Source organism: Balaenoptera musculus, chromosome 4 (assembly GCF_009873245.2).
Source record: "Balaenoptera musculus isolate JJ_BM4_2016_0621 chromosome 4, mBalMus1.pri.v3, whole genome shotgun sequence".
In the NCBI taxonomy this organism is placed as follows: domain Eukaryota; kingdom Metazoa; phylum Chordata; class Mammalia; order Artiodactyla; family Balaenopteridae; genus Balaenoptera; species Balaenoptera musculus.
Genome location: NC_045788.1, coordinates 53,254,202 through 53,279,778, shown reverse-complemented (window position 1 = coordinate 53,279,778; position 25,577 = coordinate 53,254,202). Strand labels below are relative to the sequence as shown.

The 25,577-nt window shown below is 35.2% G+C and overlaps 1 protein-coding gene across 3 annotated transcripts in view; it reads right to left on the bottom strand.

Moving 5' to 3' along the window:
- NAALADL2 (N-acetylated alpha-linked acidic dipeptidase like 2) overlaps positions 1–25,577 on the bottom strand; it is a 1,542,421-nt gene that overhangs the window by 482,040 nt on the left and 1,034,804 nt on the right. The window lies entirely within an intron of this gene.

The following is a 25,577-nucleotide window of genomic DNA, read 5'->3' as shown; positions in this document are numbered from 1 at the left end:
GGAAAGTTAGGTTAAATGCTTAAGTATTTCTTAAGTTGGTTGGTTCTCTAGCAACCTCTGATGGTCCCCAACAGATTTATATTTTAGTATCACTATGCATTCAAGGATTGTTTCACTTTTGAATATGTGAAACTCATTCAAATTTAGTTATCTTAGAGTAAAAAAAAAAAAAAAAAAATTAAACTAAGACCGTACTTTCAGTTGAAAAAGATAATAAGAGAATAAAATTAAAATTCTAGAAGATTTGCCCAATATACTGAACGTATAGTTTGTGTTAAAAAGCAGACATTCCCCAGTTTTTAGAAAGCTAATAGTACTAATAAATGTAGACTAATAAAACTAATAAATGTAGTAGAATAATATAATCCCACTAAATTTTATTTCCAAAGATCTACAATGTTTTGTCTTCTTACTATGTGCCAACATCTACGCCAAACCCTTTGTGTGATTTACCCTGCAGAATACTCACAACTTTATAAAGAATAGATTATTACTAACACTTACACTTGAGAATATCTAGCCTTGTTAGAAAGGCTGAATGATGCTTAATATTATACTTATGCCCTGTTTAACCTTGGGTCCCTGAAATCCCTAGGGGATCTGTGAATGGCTCCAGGAGATCCACCATCCTTCTGAATTTATCTGTGTGCATGTACATTTTTCTAGAGGGACTCCGTATAATTTTAAGCAAATTTTGAAAGGAAACCATAATTTCCCAGAAGTCAAGAATCAATGCAATATCTGGGTTGATCAACAAGAGTTTGATGAAGACATTCAGAACTGAGAATCTAGTTGATTTTATTTGTGCAAACATTCCACATATCTACCTGATATTAGAGACAGTAGCTAGCCACCTTCCTTTGGATATATTTTTCTAATATGCATGACTTTATATCTAAAAATGTACAGAACCTCAAATGTATCTTCTACCTAAGTTGGAAGATGTTTTTCTGATGCCAAGTAAGACTTAGTCATAGACATTGCTAGATGTTATGTAACCTAGACTTGAAGTTCCAATAGGTATGCATCTGTTAATGCCATGAAATACAAAAATCTGTTGCATTTAATTATAAAAGAAATTCTTAAAACTGTTTCAGAAAATAAAGATCTCTAAGGAAAACACCATCATCATTAAATAAAATATAAATATGTCAAATAAACACCGTTCACTTTAATATATGCACTTGGCAAGAATAGCAGGCATAAACGTAAGACTGATTTCTCCCACCATCCCTAACAATGAATTTCATGATAGACACACAAGTCTGCTGGTGATTTTCTCACATAAATTTTTACATTACTCATATCAACTTTAGTCAGTTTCAACAATATTATTGGTGCTATTTGTACTGTTTTTCAATGAATTGGCCATTTTTTAGTTTAACTCTGTGTCCTTCATCCTACACTCTACCTCTAATTGTTAGAAATAAATCACAATATCAGATATTTGCTACTGATAGAATTTCAAAGGTACACTCAATGCCAACTTATAGACAGTTTTAATACTGTATTCTAAGTACAGATCATTCTTTTACTAACACACAAACCCACAACCCTCTTTGCCCTGATGGGTATTCTATTTCATTTCTGCTTAATGGTACTTTTTATCACTCTGTTCATTAGGATAATCATCCTGGAACCACTAAAATGAAACACACTAAATGAAATGCTGCAGGGGACACATTACCAATATTTCTAATTAAAGATACTGCTGACCATAAGCTAATTGGAGTAAGCAACATTTTAGGCATGATACAGAAACTATAAAAATATAAATTACTAGGATTAAAGATAGTGTGTTATTTGAAACTATCAGGCTATATAAGGTATGTTTACATTGAATTAAAGATAATATTGGGTTGGATTCGTTTCAGTGGAATTTTATTTTATTTTTTTAATTATCTAATTCCTGGAAAAGACCACACTTGGCAGAGTCAATATTTAGATCCAAGAAGGAATAGACATTACATCCACAATCCTCATCCCTCTTTTTTCCCCCTTTGCCTCTGTAAGTTAAATGGAGAATTGAAATATTATCTCATTGATACAAGAAACGTTTAAACCTTCACTTAAATGACTCAAGTGAAGATTTTTTTTTTTCCTGCTTGAATGAATTTATTTTGTTTTTGATGGAGATGTCATTGCTAATGTCCAGGGTGAGGGGTAATATAAGCAAATGAATGAATACTCACCTTTTTACATTTTTCTAGACAATAACTGAATAAATCTTTCCTATTTTAACTTGAGAATGTAATTGTAGAATATATTAAGTCTTAGTCTGGAAACTAAAAGTTAACCCTTTGGAAAATAGAAGGATGGAAGAAGGGCAATTCTGACCATAGAGGTCAGGTCAAAAAACAGGCCTTGTTTGTCAGGGGCATGCTCTGTGACATCAAACACTAGCTCCAGGGAAGAGAGAAAATATTTCCTACAAGACACTAGGAAGAATATGTTTGTCTAAAGCTAAAATCAGAAGTCTTTAACTGAATTCTAAAGCAGAATGAAACTTTTGAGATATAACAGTAAACTCAGAACTATATAGAAATATTTTCATTTTCAAAATAAGAAAACCAATAAATGCAGAAAACTTTGTTCTAATGCAACCACTATTAAGCTTCATAAAAATCCTAGACACATATTTAAATATGTGATATGTAAGCATTTAGAGAAGCATATATGGATCAAAAAAGCCCAAATTGGTTCAATAAATACAAGACATGACAAACCCCCTCTCTCTTTTCTTCATTTATCTCTTTTCTTCTTCAATAATAATAAAAATTTAAAACAAAAGAATAAGAAGAAGGAGAAAGAGGAGGAGGAGGAGGAGGAGGAGGAGGAGAGGGAGAAGAAGAGAAAGAAAATGATCTGTCTGATAGATACATAGAAATTTTTAAAAATATACTGATTTTATGTACAGTGAATAAGATGGGTAAATATCAGTTAGAACTCATAGAACAAAAGTATATTTAAAGTTGGTGGAATAAAGATTTTCAAAGATTACTATGAATGAAAGAATTATTGAAAGAAAGGTAATATGTTGGATTCTCGAGACAGGTAGCACAGTATTACTAAGGGCAATGTACTAAACCACATGAAACAAATAAGAAGAGATATTAGTGACTGTCTGCATTTAGGTAACCAAAAAATTACCTAAGTATGGGAGAGAGGAATCAAGGTTGGACAATAGTTCAGTTAAAGGGGAAAGAAGGGCGGGGCCATGGCAAGAAGCCGGAAGCAGCCGCGGCCCCACCTAGGAGACAGGGCGGGCGTTAAAACTCTTGTGGCATTATCCTTCACTGGGGCTACTGGGCTGACTTTTCTTATGCTGGGATGTGCCTTAGAGGATTACGGTGTTTACTGACCCTTGTTTGTCCTGATATTACACGTCATCTCTCCCATCCCCTATTTCATTGCCAAACGAGCAACGTATGACGCCTATGCAGGAAGTAGTGCCTGTTGGGAACTGGCTTATTTTTTCACTACCGGAATTGTTGTTTCTGCCTTTGGATTTCCTGTTATTCTTGCTCGTGTGGCTGTGATCAAATGGGGAGCCTGTGGCCTGGTGCTGGCAGGCAATGCAGTGATTTTCCTTACAATTCAAGGTTTTTTTCCTTGTATTTGGAAGAGGAGATGATTTAGCTGGGAGCAGTGGTAGCACGTGCTTTATTCTGAAAAAATGCACTTAATTTCTTAGAATTCATACTGTATGTATATGTGTGCACATGTGGCCTTTTACTATGAAATTTCATATGCGGTTTTTTTATACCTTTGTAATCATGTTCACTTTAAGGAGAACTACATGGGGAAAAGGTTAGTTTTATTCCCAGCCAGTAGATCTCTCCATTTACTCAAGTTGAATTATGTTATTTGTTTAGCTGTTCATATAGTCACGGTGCTCTCAGAAAATATGTTAACACAGTCTTGTAGACAGTTGCTCACTCAGTGTGCTGCATCTCCACCTTTTCCCCGGGGATGTGCTTGAGTGGGCACATAGCACTGGGGCTGTCTCAGCTCTGCTCAGGACTTCCAAGAAATACCTGTGGCCCAGAGAGACAGAGGCGGCTCCCTCTTTATGTTGCGGACTCTTGCTTCTCCAAGTGTGGTCCATAGACCAAGAGCATTAGCATCTCGAAGCGTGGTGCATAGGAGCTTATTACAAATGCAGAGTCTGGGGCCCCATCCTCAACCTAATATATTTTGATGAGATCCCAAGTGAATTGCATGCACATTAAAGTCTGAGAAGCGCTGTCATGAAGGAAGAAGCATTGCCTTCCCCTTGGCTGAACCCCTTAGCCTCTCTGGGCATTAGCTGCTTGTAAAAACTGTTTCCCCTGCCCCTCATATGTTGAGGCCTACTTCAGACTATCCTTGGTATTTGTGAAATGTCCAAATCTATAATTTATAGCCTGTTCCTCAAATTTGTGAAGTGTTCTCAGTAGGGAGCAGCTATGGCTTCACATTGTCTGAAAGGCAGTGGCTGCCTTCACAGTGCTGGGGGGACAGATCCCCCACTGGGAGGCAGGGGAGGGAGGCTGGGCTGGAACTGGCCCCTGCTTTAGCAGGATGGGGAAGAATGGATAAGTAATGCTGTTTAATTTCCCTTCATAGTCTGACATTTCTCCCCAGCTCCTTCCCTATGCTTCTCCCCACACACCCTCACCAGCCCCTCCAGCCCCCCAAACACACACACTCCCAGCAGTTCCCATTTGCCCTAACTTTTTCATGGCTCGGCTTCTCCTTCCTATAGAGACGTGGAGCCAAGTAAGCAAGCAGAGGGTGAGCTGCTTAATCTTATTTACATGTGATATACTTATTGTCTTTCATGCCCTGTAGGACTTCAAAAAAAAATTATATATATATATATATATATATATATATATATATATATAAAACACTTTATGCCACTTTTAAATGAGTCATTGAGAATTCATTTCATGCTGGGTCCTGTAATCATAGGTTTTCTAGATCAACTTTTTGTCCAAGACCTATCGAGAAAGGGAAATATGGGAACTAGAACCACGTGTAGAATATAAGCAATGATTTTAAAGCATTGTTAATGTGTGATAACTGACATACATTGAAAACACTGAAACCTTGAAGTTTGTAACTCCTTCATATTCTGTAATGATGCTGGGATCAGAAGACAAGAGTAATACCTAAAAGGATAATGTGCAAAGTGATATTTTAGCCTTGTGCATGATTTTATGTTTTCAATGTACTATGTATGTATAGAACTGTTAAAGTTGTTATTTCCAATATGTATATTAGAAAAATTATATAGACACTTTATAATTTTAACAAGCATTTTTAATAACACTTGCACTTACTGTATTGTAATAAATTTCACTTTTAACAGAAAAGTTTAATTTTAAAAGTTTTTATTCTGATGTCACCTTGCTTAAAAGGTAACAAAAATATGAAAATTTCTTGGTGTTCTGAAATGTGCGGTTGTGAGCAATAATCTGTCCTGCATTAGAATAATAGCAATAAGTTGTAAGATACCATTTTGGATGTGTAGTTGGCTTGGAATAGCTTATCTTTTCCTAAGATGGAGATACTGTTTAATTTATACTACCTTTTGCAAAAATGCCCTTGTTGCTTATACACATTTAAATAACCAAGGTAGCCTTAATGTGTAGCCTTAAAGCATTGCCTCTTGAGTGTATTTCCAGAATGATATAAAGTACTTGCATATAGAATATTTGTAGTTATTCCCTACTAATGGAATGGTTTATCAAAGTGATAGATTATTGGATTTTCTATATGTCTGAAACAGAGGCATTTATTCTACAGCACCTAAGTATCATTAAAGTAATAAATGTCTGTAGGGAAAATAAATAAATAAAGGGGAAAGAAAATAAGCACTGTACGGATTATAGGTTCCCTCAGTGGGGAGGTGGTTAACACAAAGTGAATTATGGGAGTCTGAACAAGGGTGTTGATGGTTTCTCTTCACTCCTCCAGCTCAACTACTTTCAGGTTATTACCCTCGGTATTTTTACATTAATATAAAATACATTTTTTAAATGATAGGAATGGATTTAGTGGAGAGGAGCTTCATGTTAAGCACTCCAGTTTATTAATTAAAAATTAACTTGTTTGATTTTGTATTACTTATTTCAGTTGATAATCTCTTAAAGTAGCACATCTACTTATTACACACATACATTATTTTTTATGCATTACAAAAGATAACCTAGTTTTCTTTTGGCAATGATCGCAGAGAAGTTAAAGTTTAACTCGACAAAATCATTACTGTTATAAAAAGGGAAGCATTTGGTCTAATCAGAAGGTTTTACAGAAAATAAATATTTCTTTCACAAATTCATCTCTTGATATATGCTGCATGGCAAAACAAAATTAAGTCAACAAACTTATAACTTCCTAGGTACAAAACATTTTGAGAGCTACATTATAGTTAAAAAGAACTCTTGGAAGTCAATTCTTCATGGGTCTCACTCACGCTTATGTATATCTTGTAAGCAGAAGCACTGACTGCCTTTGTTCTGGGCTATCATTTCAAGAATGTTTACATAGTGAACAGACATGGAAAACAGAAACAATATCTTTCTCTCAAGTTTAATGTTCCTCTTGGGTGACACAATGCATTGTGTGTGCTGATGTCACTTGTCCCCTCTTCATGTCACCCTGAACAAATTGGAGACTGGGGAATAGGCAAAGGAAAATGCTGATATTCTGGCTATTGCTATTGTGGTAAGTAATAGAGTTCTTTGTCTCTGACTGAGAAGGCCTGTGTCTTCTGCCAGCATCCATGAAACTGTGGCAGGCTTACTTGTTAGCTGGAAAGTAAGGTAGAATCCCAGACCCTTCACAGCTCTCAGGAACATATAAAACAGAACTGCTGCCTTTAAAAGGGGGTCAGTCTACTTAGGGAGAACACTGATGGAATAAATCAGAGCATACATATAAAAAATAAAACATTTCATAGCACATAAAATTTGATCCAAAACATATGAAATATTAATTCGAATGTGATCTTCTGAATAAATTAATGTTAAAACTTTTAATTCTAAGATGATTTACTTATAATAGTGATTCCTTAACTCAGTTATATAAATCTTTGGAGAGCTACGTATAGTGAAAGGCTACTGTCAAATGTACAGTCTTCTAATTAAAAAAAAAAAAAAAGTCCATATTTTCTGAAACCACCCCCAAAGGAAGATAATATATACATAATTAACCATAGCTTCTTACAAATACCTCTCCCAGGGCTGCTGGTATTTAAAATTCCACAAATTGAAAGCATTTTCCATTAAAAAATAATAACCCTAGAAGGCTATAATAAGAAAGATCAATAATAACAAGTGTTGGTCTGGAGAAATTGGAATCATCGTATACTGCTGGTGGCAATGTAAAGTTGTGCAGACAGTTTGGAAAACAGTTTGAATGTTCTTCAAAAAGTTCAAACATAAAATTGTTTTCATATGATTTAGCAATTCCACTCCTCGTTATACATCCAAGAGAATTCAAAGCACGTATCCACACACAAAAAGACTTGTACATAAATGTTAATATTAGCATTATTCATAATAGCCAAAAAGCAGGAAAAAAGTCTACCAATTAATGAATGGATAAACCAAATATGGGATGTCCACATAATGGGAAATTATTTGGCAATAAAAAGGAATAAAATACTGATACATGCTGCCACATGTAACAATGAACCTTGAGAATATTATACTAAGTGAGAGAAACCAGTCACAAAAGAGAGCATATTGTATTGATATTATTCTATTTATATATGCATTATATTGTATTGCACTATTCCATTTAAAAATGTCCAGAATAGAGAAATCCATAGAATCAGAAAGTAAATTAGTAGTTGCAAGGTAGCCTTCCCTGACCCCTTTCCTAAAAAGTGGGTTAGTCTCTTCCTAAGTGACTCATAGCCTCTATATTTATCTCTATTGTGTATTTTCTACATGGTGCTACAAATGCCTTTAAGCAATTTGAGTACTGAGACTGTTTCATGTTATGCTGCCGAATCTTCACTATTTAAAACCATTCATTCATTCAATACATAGTTTTGAGTAGCTACTATATGCCAAGCAATAAGGACACAGCATAAACAAATCAAGATTTCTGCTTTGTGGAATTTATATTGTAATAGGATACATAGTAAGTTCTCAACAAGGATTTGTTTAATAGAAGAATGAATGTGAAAACTATTTTTTTAAATCTTAGAATCAACTGACAATCCATAAAAGAAGGACTACATTTACAATAAAATGCTAAAAGGAAGTGAACACTTTGTCTTTCTGAGTTTATACTTCTCAGGGTCTAACAGATTCAATAATAATTTTGACCAACACATGGATGTCAACCCTCTTACTAAATTTATTCCATCACACAGTATTAAAAGCATCATTCTAGATTTAATTAATCCCATTCACAAATAGTGATAAGAAGCATTCAAGCCATTAAAATGAAAGTGATAACCCAGAGGCAAAATAAAAATCTACTTGGATGATCTGCATAATTAAACTTACATTACCTCTAAAATAACAAAACATGTAGAGTGTGCATTCAGTACTTAGTTATAAAGTAATCTAGTTAGGGACTTATAAACATCCTATTAAAATTAATTATAGTACTAACTGATTTAATGCAATATGTAAAACCACAATTGTTTCAGCACTTATGGCATAACGATGCTTCATCTACAGTGAGTGAAGCCAACATACATACACAATTCATTAAGTGCGTTTTGTTAACTTGAATGTAGTCATGATTAGCCATCTCTTATGTAGTAAAATAAGATTAGCATATTGGGATTATCAATTTTATTTTTCTGTAATCTGCTAAGATTGGGAATTCGATTAAATAAACTGTATGGCTCTTTTAAATCTACAATCTATGATTCTATAAATTCAGTTGAGCTATTCTGACCTATATGTTTTCACATTTTAGAAGTACATATTTTTTTTAGGATAGCATTTTTAGCACTTTCTTCTGCAGACCACTATTGTCCTACAAAAATATTAAAAACTGGTTTATAGTGGGGAGAAGGGGAAGTCAAAGAAATTTGGGTAATATTAGATTTAAAAAGTTAAAGTGGTTAATTTATTGAATGATTTCTCAGATCCTTATCATCTGACAGATTCTCAAGTAGGGGAAGAGAGTATCCCGTTCAACTATAGGATCCCTTTTTTTTTTTTTTTCTTTTAAACATACCCATAGGCATTCCACAAAACTCACTTTGGGGGGCTTCCCTGGTGGCACAGTGGTTGAGAATCCGCCTGCCAATGCAGGGAACATGGGTTCGATCCCTGTTCCAGGAAGATCTCACATGCCATGGAGCAACAAAGCCCGTGCACCACAACTACTGAGCCTGCGCTCTACAGCCCGCAAGCACAACTACTGAGACCGCATGCCACAACTAGTGAAGGCCCCGTGCCTAGAGCCCGTGCTCCGCAACAAGAGAAGCCACCGCAGTGAGAAGCCCACGCATCGCAACGAAGAATAGCCCCTGCTCGCCGCAACTAGAGAAAGCCTGCGAGCAGAAACGAGGACCCAACGCAGCCAAAAATTAATTAATGAATTAATTAATTTTAAAAAACCCCTCACTGTGGTACACTGCTGATTTATCTGAAAATTTTCTAAGTAGAAAATATTGAACATAAATCTTTTACAATACTTATTCTCTTTAGACTATAATAAATTTAAGCTTCAATAGGTGCGGTTTTATGATTTAGACGAGAGTCGCAAACCTTTCTGTAGAGGCCAGAGAGTAAGTATTTTTGTTGGACATATGGTCTCTGCTCTGACTACTCAACTCATCTGTATCATGAAAGTAGCCATAGACATTAAGTAAATGAATGGGCATAGTTATGTTAGAATAAAACTTATTTTCATAAACAAGAGGTGGGCCATAGTTTGCCAATCTCTGTTTTAAACAGTGGAAATTGATTCCAAAATAAAAGTTTAAATCTGTTGTAAGAAACTACATTAAGCTATCTGTTGACAGCTAAGAATAAATTAATTATGGTTCTATTTAATTCAGATTTCTGGCCTTAAAATATCCTTTTAAATCAATCTTAATATTATATGGTTTGCTCAAAAAGTGATACTTTCTTATAAACATAGGTCATTGTGTTGTTGGACTATTGGTCTTTTCTGAATTCAGTAAAGAACAGGAGAACAGATGGCGACGTTTTATATTAAATGTTAATATATTCCAAGTTAGATGTACACTAGGTTTAAGAGTTCCCATTATGTTCCCAAAACATCATATTAAAAAAAAAAAAAAAAGATTCCTGTCTACAAATGTTTATTTCACAAGCAAGAGGATTTTTGCCTTAGACCACCTGGCATGTGTGTACACTTCAAACCCTTCACTTCTTAAAGATGTATGAAATAATGTCATATTGTTTCATGAACCATTTGAAAAGATTTATTCACATTTTATTTCATTTATTTATCTATTTTTATCTAGGACTCTTTCCTTGAACCATTTTCAGCTCTTATCCAAACAGCATGCTTTTATCCTGGAAGGTGGAAAAATATAACAGTACTTCAGTTCTCTAAGGTGCTCCCCTCCTGTGGTACTGATAAGAGCTGCTACTGAAAACATTTAAGATTCTGTATCAAAGATAGGACAAGACACAGCAGTTAGTCTAAGAGAAGGGCAAGTGAGCAGTATGGTAGTAAGCGGGTTAATAGGAAAACTAGGGCACTGAGGAGGATCATCCTTCAAAATAGAGCAATCTCATCACACTGACAGGTGCCATCAAAATTCTTACAACTGGGCTGTTGCTGGCAGTACCCACTGCCGTCTCACTGTCCCAAATCTGCGGTCACCTGTTGCTCCACAAATGAGATAGATGTTAAACAGAAACTTACACTCTGCTATTCTTTGAACCTTATTCACACTAAATTTTACAAATCAATTATATTCTATGACAAAAAAAGGAAGTTATTAATTTCTAACCATTTAAACCAGACCATTTATATTTTTGCAAGCTCATTCAAGAGAAGGAAAACACTGCCTATACTACTTACAGCTCTAGAATATTATCCTTACAGATATTCAGTAAACAAATATACTGAGAAATTAAAATGTATTTTCTATTAAACAGAGTACTTAAAACATATGACTAAACTAATAGTTGACTCTATGATTTAAGCACTTTACATGCTAAGAAGCAATTGTCAGGAATGTTTGAGTTATATATGGTGATATTTCAAGGTGATGGTTTCATTGCAACAAGCATTGTTTTTTGGTCAGCAAGTGTCCCGATGTAAAATAACAACTACTGATAAAAATAAATGTTCTACATACACTGCAGTTATGAAACTTGGTCCACTAGAATTATTCTCCCTCCACCAGGCTGTGGATGTGAATGTGACTAATTTGGCAGGATGCCATTCTATTTTTTAAAATAAACTTCTTGATATCAAGTTTAAAAAATTATTATTAAAAATTGGTATATTTGTTTTAGAAGAAGATTGCTATGAATCAACTCTAATAAATATAGTTTTTTTGAAATTTAAAGATTCACATATTTGAGAAATTATTAAGTGAAAAAATATTTTTAGAAAAATTGTTAAAATGCTAAATCTATTTGTTACTAAACTTATGTATATGGAAGAAATATATCTTGTATTTGTCTGCTTTTTCCTTTCCAACTAAAATTTGAATTGTCAAATAAAACTAAAATAATTGTACTGCATAAAAAACAACTATAAACATATTAATGTTTTAAATCACTACCTGGGAAAAGAACTGCATCAACAAATTTACTTTAAGAATGCATAAGAAAAAATTTATTCCACCCTATAATTATGGGAGGCTTAGAACAATAGACACTAAATTATATTTTATTAAATTGACCTAAAATATAAGATGCTGGCAAAGTGTCTCTACCCTGAATTAAAATATAGGTTGTTCAGGATAAAATCTATTGGATTTTTTTAAAACATTTTCTGTAATTTTAAAAATGAGGTATTTTCATAAGTAATGCCTTATATGATAAAGAGTAACTTTTATTAATTCGACATCTTTTACCTGTCATAAATAAGAAATATTACATAGAAAAAAGATGGAGATTCTAAAAACAACATTGCTTAAAATTTCATAATTTAATAATACTGACATTTCATCAGATTCAGTGTCCTGATGCAGAGTTGCTATACTCTGTAAAATGGAAAGCATGGTAGGCAAAGAAATGTAGTTAAACTGAATGTATATAACTGAATAATATGTCTTTGGCAGTTTCATTAACATGTAAAGCTTTACATAAAGGTCTCCAGTATATTAGTAAATATATAATTTCTGAATATCTAGAAAGAAGAGATTGCTAAAATATAGGATGAACTCACTCTGAAAGACTCTAAATGTCCTTTTTAAAAAAATTTTTCATAAAACTATTTAATTGGATAAAAAGGATGCTGTAGATGCTGTACCTAGGGGTTTCAGCCAGAAATTTGATATTTTCTTGTCATGTGATATCTTTGTGGACAAAATGGAAAAATGAGACCCAAATGATAAAACAATAAGGAAAATTTCTATGTTATTGAGTGCTGGTGTTGACATGTCAAGCCAGAGAAAGGCCTCTATTGCTGTAGTTCTTAGATTGTGGAGAAAGGGGGAAATGCATATCAGAAACACAGAGACTACTTTTCAAAACATACATGCCAGGGCCACCTTGTTGGGCAACAACATAACCCTAAATTTGTGTACACAAAATATCAGAGCTTTAAATGTTCATTGATGACAATAATATAAAATATGTAAATAAATGAAGAAATTTACCAGGTTTATGACCTGACAGACACAACACTTTTACCATTTCAAATCTGCCAAAACTGCGCTGTATATTCAACACAATCCCAATCAAAATCCTAATGGGCTATGTTGTAGAAATTGGCAAGTTTATTCTAAAATTTATACTGAAAATCGAACGTCATTAAAAGGTCAACATAATTTTAAAAGATAAAAAGAAATTTGGAGTACTAACATTTCTTCATTACAAGACTTACAAGAAGCCAGTGTAATCAACATAGCTATACTGCTGTAAGAATAAACAAATGGATGACTAAAACAGAATACAGCCCAGTTAATAGACTGACCCTTATATGATTAATTAATTTTCAACAATGGTGCCAAGGCAAGTAAATAATGAAAGCAAAATCTTTCCACCAAATCTTATTGGCCAACTTGACAGCCACAAAGGAAAAAAAAAATACAAAACTTGCTTTACACTTATTGTGTCAATAAGCACATAAGATGCTCAAAATTATTGATTACAAGAGAAATGCAAATTAAAACTACACTGAGGGGAGATTTGTTCAAGATACCAGAGTAGAAGGACATGCTCTCACTCCCTCTTGAAAGAACACTGGAACCACAACTAACTGCTAAACAATCATCTACAGGAAGACACTGGAACTCACCAAGAAAGATACACCACATCCAAAGACAAAGGAGAAGCCACAATGAGACGGTAGGAGGGGCACAATCACAATAAAATCAAATCCCATAACTGCTGGGTGGGTGACTCACAAACTGGAGAACACTTATACCACAAAGGTCCATCCACTGGAGTGAAGGCTCTGAACCCCACGGCAAGATTCCGAATCTGGGGGTCTGGCAATGGGAGGAGGAATTCCTAGAGAATCACACTTTGAAGGCTAGCAGGATTCGATTGCAGGACTTCGACAGGGCTGGGGGAAACAAAGACTCCACTCTTGGAGTGCACACACAAAGTAGTGTGCGCATCGGGACCCAGGGCAAGGAGCAGTGACCCCATACGGGACTGAACCAGACCTACCTGATACTGTTGGAGGGTCTCCTGCAGAGGGAGGGGGTCACTCTCTCTCATGGTGAGGACAAGGAAACTGGCAGCAGAAGTTCTGGGAAGTACTCCTTGGTGTCAGCCCTCCCAGAGTCCACCATTAGCCCCAACAAAGAGCCTGGGTAGGCTCCAGTGTTGGGTCGCCTCAGGCCAAAAAACCAACAGAGAGGGGATCCAGCCCCACCCATTAGCAGACAAGCAGATTAAAGTTTTACTGAGCTCTGCCCACCAGAGCAACACCAGCTCTACCCACCACCAGTCCCTCCCATCAGGAAACTTCCACAGATCTCTTAAATAGACTCATCCACCACAGGGCAGACAACAGAAGCAAGAAGAACTACAATCCTGCAGCCTGTGGAACAAAAACCACATTCAGAAAGAGAGACAAAATGAAAAGTCAGAGGACTATGTACCAGATGAAGGAATAAGATGAAAGCCCAGAAAAACACTAAATGAAGTGGAGAAAGGCAACCTTCTAGAAAAAGAATTCAGAATAATGATAATGAAGATGATCCAGGACCTCGGAAAAACAATGGAGGCAAAGATCGAGAAGATGCAAGAAATGTTTAACAAAAATCTAGAAGAATTAAAGAACAAACAAAGAGAGATGAACAATACAATAACTGAAACGAAAACTAAACTAGAAGGAATCAATAGCAGAATGCCTGAGGCAGAAGAACGGATAAGTGACCTGGAAGACAGAATGGTGGAATTCACTGCCATGGAACAGAATAAAGGAAAAAGAATGAAAAGAAATGAAGACAGCCTCTGGGACAACATTAAACGCAACAACATTCTCATTCTAGGGGTCCCAGAAGGAGAAGAGAGAGAGAAAGGACATGAGAAAATACTTGAAGAGATCATAGTCGAAAACTTCCCTAACATGGGAAAGGAAATAGCCACCCAAGTCCAGGAAGCAGAGAAAGTCCCAGGCAGGATAAACCCAAGGAGAAACATGCCAGGACACATAGTAATCAAATTGGCAAAAATTAAAGACAAAGAAAAATTATTGAAAGCAACAAGGGAAAAATGACAAATAACATACAATGGAACTCCCAACAGGTTAACGGCTGATTTCTCAGAAGAAACTCTACAAGCCAGAAGGGAGTGGCATGATATATTTAAAGTGATGAAAGGGAAGAACCTACAACCAAGATTACTCTACCCGGCAAGGATCACATTCAGATTCAATGGAGAAATCAAAACCTGTACAGACAAACAAAAGCTAAGAGATTCAGCACCACCAAACCAGCTCTACGACAAATGCTAAAGGAACTTCTCTAAGTGGGGAACACAAGAGAAGAAAAGGACCTACAAAAACAAACCCAAAACAATTAAGAAAATGCTCATAGGTACATACATATCGATAATTACCTTAAACGTGAATGGATTAAATGCTCCCACCAAAAGACACAGGCTGGATGAATGGATACAAAAACAAACCCCATATATATGCTGTCTACAAGAGACTCACTTCAGACCTAGGGACACATACACACTGAAAGTGAGGGGATGGAAAAAGATACTCCATGCAAATGGAAATCAAGTGAAAGCTGGAGTACCAATACACATGTCAGATAAAATAGACTTCAAAATAAAAAATGTTACAAGAGACATTACAAGAAAGGACACTATAATGATCAAGGGATCAAATCAAGAAGAAGATATAACAATTATAAGCACATATGCATGCAACATAGGAGCACCTCAATACATAAAGCAACTGTTAACAGCTATAAAAGAGAAAATCAACAGTAACACAATCATAGTAGGGGACTTTAACACCTCACTTACACTAATGGACAGATCATCCAAACAGAAAATTAATGAGGAAACACAAGCTTTAAATGACACAGTAGACCAGATAGATTTAATTGATATTTATAGGACATTCAATCCAAAAACAGTAGATTACACTTTCTTCTCAAGTGCACATGAAACTTTCTCCAGGATAGATCACATGCTGGGTCACAAATCAAGCCTCAGTAAATTTAAGAAAATTGGAATCATATCAAGCATCTTTTCTGACCACAACACTATGAGATTAGAAATCAATTACAGGGGAAAAAAATGTAAAAAACACAAACACATGGAGGCTAAACAATACGTTACTAAATGACCAAGAGAACACTGAAGAAATCAGAGGAAACGAAATAATACGTAGAGACAAATGACAATGAAAACATGACGATCCAAAACCTATAGGATGTGGCAAAAGCAGTTCTAAGAGGGAAGTTTATAGCTATACAAGCCTACCTCAAGAAACAAGAAAAATCTCAAATAAACAATCTAAACTTACACTTAAAGGAACTAGAGAAAGAAGAACAAACAAAACCCAAAGTTAGCAGAAGGAAAGAAATAAAGATCACAGCAGAAATAAATGAAATAGAAACAAGGAAAACAATAGCAAAGATCAATAAGATGAAAAGCTGGTTCTTTGAGAAGAGAAACAAAATTGATAAGCCATTAGCCAGACTCATCAAGAAAAAGAGGGAGAGGACTCACATCAATAAAATTAGAAATGTAAAAGGAGAAGTTACAAAGCAAACTGCAGACATACAAAGCATCCTAAGAGACTACTACAAGCAACTCTATGTCAATAAAATGGACAACCGGGAAGAAATGGACAAATTCTTAGAAAGCTATGACCTTCCAAGACTGAACCAGGAAGAAATAGAAAATATGAACAGACCAATCACAAGTAATGAAATTGAAATTGTGATTACAAATCTTCCAGCAAACAAAAGTCCAGGACCAGATGGCTTCACAGGTGTATTCTATCAAACATTTAGAGAAGAGCTAAAACCCATCCTTCTCTAATTCTTCCAAGAAATTGCAGAGGAAGGAACACTCTGAAACTCATTCTATGAGGCCACCATCACCCTGATACCAAAAACAGACAAAGATAGTACAAAAAAGAAAATTACAGACCAATATCACTGATGAATATAGATGCAAAACTCCTCAACAAAATACTAGCAAACAGAATCCAACAACATATTAAAAGGATCATACACCATGATCAAGTGGGATTTATCCCAGCGATGCAAGGATTATTCAATATACTCAAATCAACCAATGTGATATACCATATTAACATATTGAAGAAGAAAAACAATATGATCATCTCAATAGATGCAGAAAAAGCTTTTGACAAAATTCAACACCGATTTATGATAAAAACTCTCCAGAAAGTGGGCAAAGAGGGAACCTACCTCAACATAATAAAGGTCATATACGACAAACCCACAGCAAACATCATTCTCAATGGTGAAAAACTGAAACATTTCCTCTCAGATCAGGAACAAGACAAGGATGTCCACTCTCACCACTATTATTCAACATAGTCTTGGAAGTCCTAGCCACGGCAATCAGAGAAGAAAAAGAAATAAAAGGAATACAAATTGGAAAAGAAGAAGTAAAACTGTCACTGTTTGCAGATGACATGATATTATATATAGAGAATCCTAAAGATGCCACCAGAAAACTACTAGAGCTAATCAATGAATCTGGTAAATTGCAGGATACATAACTAATGCAGAGAAATCTCTTGCATTCCTATACACGAATGATGAAAAATCTGAAAGAGAAATTAAGGAAACACTCCCATTTACCATTGCCACAAAAAGAATAAAATACCTAGGAATAAAGCTACCTAAGGAGACAAAAGAACTGTATGCAGAAAACTATAAGACACTGATGAAAGAAATTAAAGGTGATACCAACAGATAGAGAGATATACCATGTTCTTGGATTGGAGGCATCAATATTGTGAAAATGACTATACTACACAAAGCAATCTACAGATTCAATGCAATCCCTATCAAATTACCAAAGGCATTTTTTACAGAACTAGAAGAAAAAAATCTTAAAATTTGTATGGAGACACAAAAGACCCCAAATAGCCAAAGCAGTCTTGAGGGAAAAAAACGGAGCTGGAGGAATCAGACTCCTTGACTTCAGACTATACTACAAAGCTACAGTAATCAAGACAATATGGTACTGGCACAAAAACAGAAACATAGATCAATGGAACAAGATAGAAAGCCCAGAGATAAACCCATGCACCTATGGTCAACTAATCTATGACAAAGGAGGCAAGGATATACAATGGAGAAAAGACAGTCTCTTCAATAAGTGGTGATGGGAAAACTGGACAGCTACATGTAAAAGAATGAAATTAGAACACTCCCTAATACCATACACAAAAATAAACTCAAAATGGATTGGAGACCTAAATATAAGACTGGACACTGTAATATTCTTAGAGGAGAACATAGAACACTCTTTGACATAAATCACAGCAAGACCTTTTTTGATCCACCTCCTAGAGTAATGGAAATAAAAACAAAAATAAACAAATGGGACCTAATGAAACTTAAAAACTTTTGCACAGCAAAGGAAACCATAAACAAGACAAAAGGACAACCCTCAAAATGGGAGAAAATATTTGCAAACAAATCAATGGACAAAGGATTAATCTCCAAAATATATAAAAGCTCATGCAGCCCAATATTAAAAAAACAAACAACCCAATCCACAAATGGGAAGAAGACCTAAATAGATATTTCTCCAAAGAAGACATACAGATGGCCAAGAAGCACATAAAAACCTGCTCAAAATCACTAATTATTAGAAAAATGCAAATCAAAACTACAATGAGGTATCATCTCACACCAGTTAGAATGGGCATCATCAGAAAATCTACAAACAGCAAATGCTGGAGAGGGTGTGGAGAAAAGGGAACCGTCTTGCACTGTTGGTGGGAATGCAAGTTGTTACAGCCACTATGGAGAACAGTATGGAGGTTTCCTAAAAAACTAAAAATAGAATTACCATATGACCCAGTGATCCCACTACTGGGCATATACCCAGAGAAAACCATAATTCAAAAAGACACATGCACCCCAATGTTCATTGCAGCACTATTTACAATAGCCAGGTCATGGAAGCAACCTAAACGCCCATCAACAGATGAATGGATAAAGAAGAGGTGGTACATATATACAATGGAATATTACTCAGCCATAAGAAGGAACGAAATTGGGTCATTTGTTGAGACGTGGATGGATCTAGAGACTGTCATACAGAGTGAAGTAAGTCAGAAAGAGAAAAACAAATATCATATATTAACGCATATATGTGGAACCTACAAAAATGGCACAGATGAACCAGTTTGCAGGGCAGAAATTGAGACACAGATGTACAGAACAAACGCATGGACACCAAGGGGGTAAAGTGGCTGGGGGTGGGGGTGGTGGTGGGATGAATTGGGAGATTGGTATTGACATGTATACACTGATGTGTATAAAATGGATGACTAATAAGAACCTGCTGTATAATAAAATAAATAAAATAAAATTCAAAAATTCAAAAAAAGAGAGAAAAACTTAACAACAATAAAACCATACAACCTGATTCAAAATGAACAAAAGACTTGAACAGATATATGTCCAAAGAAGAGATACAAATGGCCAATAAGCACATGAAAAGAAGCTCAACTTCACCAATCATTAGGGAAATGCAAATCAAAACTGCAATGAGATACCACCTTTCACCCATTAGGATGGCTACTATCAAAAAGTAGAATATGAGTGTTTACAAGGACATGGAGAAATTGGGACCCTGGTGTACTACTGGTGGAAATTGGTACAGTCACTATGGAAAACAGTATGGTGTTTCCTCAAGTAATTAAAGATAGAATTACTATATGATCCAGCAATTCTGCTTCTGCAGATATACCCCAAAGAACTGAACGTAGGATCACAAAGAGATATTTGAGACCCATGTTCACCCATGTTCATAGCAGCACTATTCGTAATAACTAAACCATGGAAGCAACTCAAGGGTCCATCAGTGGATGAATGGATAAGCAAAATGTGGATATACATGCAATGGAATATTGTTCAGTCTTAAAAAGGAAGGAGATTCTGCAGTATGTTTATAACATGGATGAACCTTGGGGACATTATGCTAAATGAAATTAGCCAGTCAGAAAAAGGTACATACTGTATGATCCCACTTATATGAGGTACTTAGAATAGTCAAAATCATAAAGACAGAAAGTAGACTGGTGGTTACCAGGGGCTGGGGGCAAGGAATAACGGGGAGTTATTGTTTAATGGGTATAGAGCTTCAGTTTCACAAGATGAAAACAGTTATGGGGATGGACAGAGGTGATTTTTGCACAACGATGTGAATGTATTTGATACTGCTGAACTGTACACTTAAAAAATGGTTAAGATGGAAAAAAAATTGTTTATCATGAAATATATCAAATACAAAGTGTAAATAAAATACATATGTATAAAAAAAACTACAATGAGTACACAAATATTAGAATTTTAAAATAAAGACTGATGATAGAAGTGTTTCAATGATGTGGGGCAAGGAGACTACCAAACATTACTGGTGGGAGTGTAATATGGTACAACCACTGTGAAAATCAGATTGGCATTTTCTTATAAAGTTAAACATACACTTACTATATGACCCAGCAATTCTACTCCTAAGTGTTTGCTAAGGAGAAAGAAAACCTGTGTTTACGAAAAGACTTGTATGTGAGCATTCACCTCAAGTTGATTCAAAATAGCCCCAAAGTGGAAAAAATCAAAATGCCAATCATTTGAAGGATGGATAAGCAAACAGTGGCATGTGTGTATAATGGAATATATTGAGCAATAATCAGAAATGAATTAATGATACACACATCAACGCAAATAAATTCTAAAACCAAGCTGTGCGAAAGATGCCAGGCATGAAAGAATATATATGATCTTGTTTTTATGAGGTTTCTAGAGTAGACAAAATAAATTTATAATAATGGAAATTTGACCAGTAGTTTCCTGGGACAGATGGTGATGGGACTGACAGGAAAAGAACATGAGAGAACTTTTTGAGGTGATGGAAATATTCTATATCTTGTTTGTAGTGGTGGTTACACAGTTGTGCACATTTGCCAAAGCTCAACAAATTTTACATTTATAATGGGTGCTTTTTATCATATGTAAATGACACCTCAATAAAGTTGATTAAAATGTAAATATGGGATAGGTAATCCTAGCTTCGGTTCATTCCATGTGAAAAATTTCAGCTGGCTTTGCCTGGTTGCATGTTCAATTTGAGCTAGTTACCGAAAAAGATTTCTAAATGTGAGGCTGCCTGAATAGAAATGCAGTAACTACAGGACAAGAGTTAGTATCGCCATGGTCTGACACCAAGTGTCATATTATGTCCAACTCTGTGTGCCTTTAAGAAGGCACTCCACACTTTGGGAAGATGATGATGTTTTTCATGAGGGATCTCAAAAAGAATGTTCAAAGTAGTTGGAATTGCTTCTAGCTTGAGAGAGAGAAGAGAGAACTTGGGATCTTGCAGATGTTCTAGGATACTTAAAGGTTAATGTCGTAGAGACTGCTTGATCATATATTGATTTTCCTCTCTTCTTTATTAACAGAATCTCAATTTCATTGGGTATGACAGTGTGCCCAGGTATAAAAATTCTTTTCTCAATCATTTTAGCCAAGACCAATGAGACTTAAGCAAAAATTGTTGGGCAGAACTTTAAAGACTCTTGAAAGATCAGGCAGACTTTGTGGATGTGAGTATTTCCTCCCCTTCTGTCCCCATGGAGTACTGAAGTTATGGCTGCAACCTCAGCCTCCATCAGCAACCATGAAGAAAAGGCAGAGACTTTGGATCTATTATCTTTGAGACACTGAATTAATACCAAGCTTTCTATCGGACTTCTCATTTTGTGAGAAAAACAATCCCGCATTCGGACAAGTCCACTGGTGACGGGTTTCTGACATATGGAGAAAAACACAGAGTCCCTAACAGAAACTAGGTAGGTATGAAGAGTGCATGGATAAATTTACTTTGGCCTCAAAAAGCATAGTGTGAGTGAGCGACTGATAGATAGGTAGGTATTTGGTCAATATAAGGTAAAAATTAATAATAGAGCTTTACAAAAACTGAGCAGGTCTGCTAACAATGTAGTGACTGCTCAGCAGAGGCCATGGGGCAACATGTCAGCCATGTTAAATGAGGTCTACCTATAAAGCAGTGGATAAGAAATTATGTGAGCTAATTCCTAAGGGTTATTCCTTTAAATTCTACGATACTATGGCTGAGCTTTTTTTAGACTAATTGCTTTTGCCTATTTCATGTTGTGACAAGAATTTGGCCTAAGGAAGTAAAACTCTTTTACCTCAGTGTGGTAATATTTCTTATAAAAATTATTAGGAAACTAGAAGGAACATTTCTGTGAATGCAGTTTTCTAAAGGTCACATAAAACTTCCAGGTATAACAGATTTTGAAAGATGAATGACAGCCACTTTAGTGGTTATCAAATCATTTTCAAAGGACTTGTGCAGCACACAGAATGGTTTCTAAATAATATTATTCATAATATTAATTGATAGTCCCTTCAGAATTCTAAATTCAGCATTATACAAAGCTTTACAAATGAAGGGGAATTTTTAAGGTAGAGCTAAATGCAGAAAAAAGTAAGAAACAAATTACTGCCAAATGACTATACCTATTATCATGTGAAATTTTGTTAATATTGTCTAAGCTAAATCATCCTTTTGGGATACCTCATGCCATACTTTTCAAACTATCCTTCACCTTAAATGGTAAATATGGCCCAGTAATTCTCATTTTTAATTGGCAGTGTTGTCAGACATTTCAATGACGCTAGACATAATATTATGACATTGAGGGCCAGAGAGCAAGGGTTCTCTACTTGCTTTCAGCTGAAAGCAAAGAGGTTCTCAAAAGCTGTCAGCCTTTCTTCTTTATGTTCTGAAAGCTGCCTGAACTTGTCAGTTTGCTTGCATGGCACTTTTATGAAATAATGCAAGAAAAAAGTTATCAGAGTGTTCACACTTTTAAATGTTGTTCTTTTGTAATAGGGTAGAAATGTCACAGGACCATAGAATGCTGGAATCAGAAGAGTGTTTAGGTATCATTAATTCTAGTACCCCCATCCTACTTAGGAGGAAAGCTGGAGAGGCCAGAGGACCTCTCCAAGCCACACATGCAGTCAGTAACAGAGCCACTCTAAAAACTGCATGTGACTCTGAGCACCACTTGTCATCTTGCTCTTAACATGCAAATAGATAAAGCTAATTTTTACATAACCCTCTCTATTTATTGGCAATAATTGTAAATTCTAGTCCCTTTTTTTTAACCTTTAAAGCATAACATTAGAAGCAGCCATAGTTAATAATAATTTCAATTTTATGTAGAGTTTTATGGTTCACAAATATGTTTTGAAAAACATGTTTCCAATATTTCACTTTCTTACATTGGGTGCTTTAAAAAGAAATAAAACCCCCAAATCCATTCTATTAAAATTTCATATTGAAAGTCATGGGTAAGAATAATGGCAGATTCCTCCCATTATCTTTGCTCTTCTACTAACATAGCAACCAGATAAATGACTTCCCAGAGAAACAGATAGAATCACATAAGATAAAACATTTTTTTCCCCCATTCTGTTCAGGGTTGATGATGAAATATGTCTAAATATTGGAATAATCATTCCTTTATCGCTTGTAGTCAGGCTTACTTTGTGCAGTGGCAACATGATCAGGCAAGTAGCTCTCAGATGATATGTGACAATATTAAATTCAATCTTAGCAAGCAGCTCCTCAGTTTCACACTTATGGCGGCTGGATTAACCCAATTATTTTTTTGGAGGTTAAGGGAAACTACATTTGCAGGACATCATCTTTCATAGACCAGGAGCTAGGATTTTGTTATCTCAGTAGAATTTTATGAAGGCAAAAGGATCAGTTAGCTATTTATTAAATTTTAGCACAAATCAGATGAAGAGTTTTGAAGGAAGTAGATATGATTCCCTAACAATGCACTATGAGTTCTTCACTTTGCCCCTCAGAAATGTGTGAAGCTTGGAACTTTCATTTAGCACACCTTTCAGGTAAAATATTTCCAGTGTACCAGTTTCAAGCTCCTGGTTCTAGCAAAGAAGATGTATATCGGCTGCCATCCGTAAAAAAGACTTAACCAAAACCAATTAGAGATTCAAGTTCGTAAAATGTAACCATTTTCATTACAGTAGATTGCAAGTTTATTAGATATTTTAAAAAATTATAATAAATTCCTGTTAAAATACATCAGAGCCTCATCCCTGATCTTTATCTTTTGTAGCTCAGATTTTTTTTGACTGTACAATTTCAAATGCTCTATCCCATGCCACTCAGATGTATATCCACTTTTAGACCCACTGTTTTGATTTTTAGACTAAGAAAGATGACCATACAACATGTTATTTTGACTTGCTGGAATAAGGAAAACTCACAAAATCTAATTTACATAAATTTATCAGGGGTCATGGATGATACAGGTCATGGATGACTTAATCTTTATGAAAATAGAATAGGATTTGGAAACACAAGACTTCTATTCTGCCTCTGCCGTTTACCAGTGGTGTGGCCTCATGTGATTTACTATAACTGTGAATCAGGATCAGCATTTCCTATTCTGTAAAATGGGGATAATGACACTTTCTAACTGGGTTTTGCAAAAATTAAAGTAATGAAATCATGTAATCTGTAGGAATGCCATGTCAATATCAATTTTATATTAATGTATAAAAACAAATTTGCACAGTAACATTACTGTAATTAGCCTACAAATACACCTTTTCCTTTGTGATCTAGACTAAAATCTAGAGCAATTCCTGCAAACATTCATGCATAATTTGCAGACAAACTTCCTTTACTTTTCTTCTTAAATACAGTGCTAATGATATGCAATCAAATATGTCTTCCATCTAATTGCCCCAGAAAAAATTTCCAAGTAGTGAATGGAGTAAATCATATGGAAGGCAGTGCTGTACAAAGTGTAATTCTCCTATAGCAGTTTAAGAGAAAGATTATTTCAGTGCACTGAAAATATCAGATTTTCCAACAGAAATGTATTTTCTCCATGTTACCAGATGGAGTCATAGAGAATGTAAGTCAAAAATAGTTCTTAAAAATCACCAGTTTAATTTTTCTCCCATCCAAGATGTCTCCTTATTCTCCCATCCAAGATATGTCTCCTTATTCCAAGATAACTTGTGACATGTCTTTTGAATGCATCATTATACTCATTTTACTGTCATAATACTTTAATTATAATGATACCAATATCAATGTATAATTTGCCCCAAATGTAGGGCACTGCTTTCATCTACCATTTTATACTAGGCCCAAATATTTGCTTTGCTTTCACAATTGGAGATTAGGAAGTATGTTAATTAGGTAAGAAGGGACTGATGGGGGTAGGCATGCTTTGGGGACATCCAGGTGGGTCTCAGCTGCTGCACTTCAAAAATAATTTCTTCCACTATAGGCTGTGTGTTACGTGACTCAGGGGGGGACATTAAAAAGTGTGAATAATCTAAACAATAATTTAAGGGACAGGGAATAATTGTTGATTATCACTCTCAAATCCACAATCCAAGACAATTATATCACTATGCTACTTCTAACCAACTTCTCAGAACATAGAATCTGCTCTACTTCCCTTGCCATCCTCCGTTTTGCTTCCTCTTCCCTTCCCCCACTATCACATCAGTCTTCACCATCAATGGTATTAAAATGGAACCACTCCTTTGGTTTTGTTTCATGCATGGGGATAAAAATTTATATTTCCTCATCTTAACAAAAAAGAGATGAATTAGGCCTCTTGTATTTTTTAAAGAAGAAAAAGGATACGAGGGAGAAAGCGAGAAAGAGAAAAAGAGG